This window comes from Mandrillus leucophaeus, unplaced genomic scaffold (assembly GCF_000951045.1).
Source record: "Mandrillus leucophaeus isolate KB7577 unplaced genomic scaffold, Mleu.le_1.0 Scaffold350, whole genome shotgun sequence".
NCBI lineage: Eukaryota > Metazoa > Chordata > Mammalia > Primates > Cercopithecidae > Mandrillus > Mandrillus leucophaeus.
This window is the reverse complement of record NW_012103699.1, coordinates 348,154-350,898: the sequence shown is the minus strand read 5'-3', so window position 1 is coordinate 350,898 and position 2,745 is coordinate 348,154. Positions and strand designations below refer to the sequence as shown.

Sequence of the window (2,745 nt, the reverse complement as noted above, 5' to 3'; positions counted from 1 at the left end):
ATTTAACTACAATTACAACTTAGAAGAATTCAGGACCCTCTCATCCTCCTAACTTGGTGGCCTTTCATTTAGTTTTAAAAGGGCATTTTTGGGGAAGGGTTATTATCATTTAAACTATAAACTAAATTTCTCGCAAAGTTAGCTTGTCCTGTACCCAGGAATGAGCAAAGACAGCCAACCTGTGTGGCTAGATACAAGATGGGGGTAAACCATGTCAGATTTCTCTGTCAAAATTTTGCGAAGGCGGTTTCAACAGAAATTAACATGTCTAGGATAGTTGCTTTTCTATTATTTTTTCTATCACTGCATTTACTTTCATTCTGCCTTACGCTTTAACTAGGTAATTTTGGTTTTTTTATTGAGTTTTGGAGGCATTAACACTACATTCTTCTCTTTGACCACCGCATGCTGCCTACGTGGTAGGCTCTCAATACGCATGGAACTGAACCTCTTACAGGATTTGTAACTCACTTCCGTGGTACCTACTAAACTGGAACACGCGCGTTCCTGGGCGGCTCTATCATCCCAGGTTTCAGCACTGGGAAATCGCTTGGGCCCCCGCTCAGAGGCGGGGCTTCGGTGGGTTGACCACTCCTCTGGCCTCCAATACTGTCGTTGACATTCTCGTCTATGCTCCGGCAGCCGTAGCTCACTCCGGTGGAGGCGGGACTTCCTACAGCACTTCCGGCCAGAGCCTAAAGCTTCGCTGCTGTGTAGTGCGCTGGAGGGGCAGCTGCTCCGAACACCTAGAGTCTCCGCGGGCAGGTGAGCTTCAGAGGTTCGGGGAGCTTCCGGAACGAGCATTCCTGGCCAGTGCGTCACCCTGCACTGCTCTTGGCCTTTTCTTCCTTTCCTGGAATCTTCCCAGATTGCCATAGCGGGGCGTTGCCTGTTCCGTGCGGCTTTGAGCCAGCGCAGAAGTGCGGGCCCGAAGGGAGTGCGTGTGTGCTGGAAGGCGGTCCAGCCGGCTGGGTTGGGGCCGCCCTGCCCCTTCTGGAAGGCCTTGTTTAGGAGTAGCCGCACGTGATCCTTTGCATTTTAAGCTTCTTTCAGAGAATTGGCATGTCACTTTGGAAGAGCTGAAAATGGTACAGGCGACCAACGACTTTTACAAGGTGTCCTCTTAGAGGAACAGCTCCGTCCTGCCGAATCAGTTAACATTGGTGATGACAGAGAAATAACGTTAAGTAGGTGGAGAGCACTTAAAGTAACTGTTCGTTTGTTCTTTTGGGACAGTCTTGCTCTGTCGCCCAGGCTGGAGTGCAGTGCGGCGATCTCGGCTCACTGCAACCTCCGCCTCCTGGGTTCAAGCGATTCTCCTGCCTCAGCCTCCGGAGTAGCTGGGATTACAGGCGCCCACCCCCACGCTCAGGTAATTTTTGTATTTTTAGTAGAGACGGGGTTTCTCCATGTTGGCCAGGCTGCTCTCGAACTCCTGACCTCAGGGGATCCACCCGCCTCAGCCTCCCAAAGTGCTGAGATTACAGGCGTGAGCCACCGCGCCCGGCCTGAAGTGACTATTTTTACTTGGTGTTTACTACCACATGGGGACTGTTCTAAGTTGTGGGTGGATCCAAATGACGGTGTGACAGCCTTGTCCTCAGAGAAGCAGTCCTGGCGGGAAGACAGAATTAACAAATTGCCAAACTGTTAGAGAAAGTTAGTGGAGGTAGAGATGAAGAGAGAAGACTTTTCTTTTCTCTGTCATTAATTTAGCCGCAGCTGCTGTCTTTTGATATTTGCTTCAAAACGTTTTTCATATTAAGTTTTAACTTTTCTGTATGCTTATATTTTATATACTGTTGTAAACAGCACATCTCGGGTTTTTTTGTGTTTTCAATCTAAGTGGACAGCCTGCTTTTTTTTTTTTTTTTGATATGGAGTCTTGCTCTGTTACCGGGGCTGGTGTGCAGTGGCCCAATCTCAGCTCACTGCAACCACGCCTCCCAGGTTCAAGCAATTCTCCCACCTCAGCCTCCCGAGTAGCTGGGATGACAGCTGCGTGCCACCATGCCCAGCTAATTTTTTTTTTTTTTTTGTATTTTTAGTAGAGACGGGGTTTCGCCATGTTGGCCAGGCTGGTTTCAAACACCTGGCTACTACAGGTGTGAGCTACGGTGCCTGGCCCAGCCTGCCTTTTGACTAGCAGGTTTATTGGATTTACATTCATTATCACCACTGAAATATTTGTTCAGATCAAAATCTTTGGCATCATCCCTGATTAATCTCTTTCATGTATATCAGCAAATCCTATGGACTCTCCACCTTCAAAATCTGTCCACACTCCCAAGTTCTTCTCATCACCTTCACTTGTTCAAGTTACATTGTCTCTCACTTGAATTACTGCAGTAGTTTCTGCTCTTTCCTCTTTTAGTCTGTTTGCATCACAGCATTTCGATTGATCCTTTAAAAAAAAAAGATTTATCTCTTTTCTCTCAAAAATCCTCCAAGGACTATACATTTCACCCAGAGTAAAAGCCAAAGTTGGCTGGACGTGGTGGCTCATGCCTGTAATCCTAGCACTTTGGGAGGCTGAGGCGGGTGGATCACAAGGTCAAGAGATCAAGACCATCCTAGCCAACATGGTGAAAACCCGTCTCTACTAAAAATACAAAAATTAGCCGGGCGTGGTGGTGCATGCCTGTAATCTCAGCTACTCGGGAGGCTGAGGCAGGAGAATCACTTGAACCCGGTGGGGGGCGGGGGAAGAGAGGGGTGGAGGTTGCAGTGAGCCGAGTTCATGTC

General features: G+C 48.2%; 1 protein-coding gene across 3 annotated transcripts in view; it reads left to right on the top strand.

The window, feature by feature from the left end:
• The first annotated feature begins 620 nt into the window (after positions 1-620).
• The window catches only part of TBCE (tubulin folding cofactor E), an 88,240-nt gene continuing 86,115 nt past the window's right edge, over positions 621-2,745 (top strand). For 2 of the 3 annotated variants that reach the window (XM_011989359.1, XM_011989358.1), the window contains exon 1: positions 627-765. The gene's annotated coding sequence lies outside the window, so the exon portion shown is untranslated. Of the gene's footprint in view, positions 814-2,745 lie in introns of all 3 variants that reach the window. The other variant, XM_011989360.1, reaches the window with a different exon arrangement.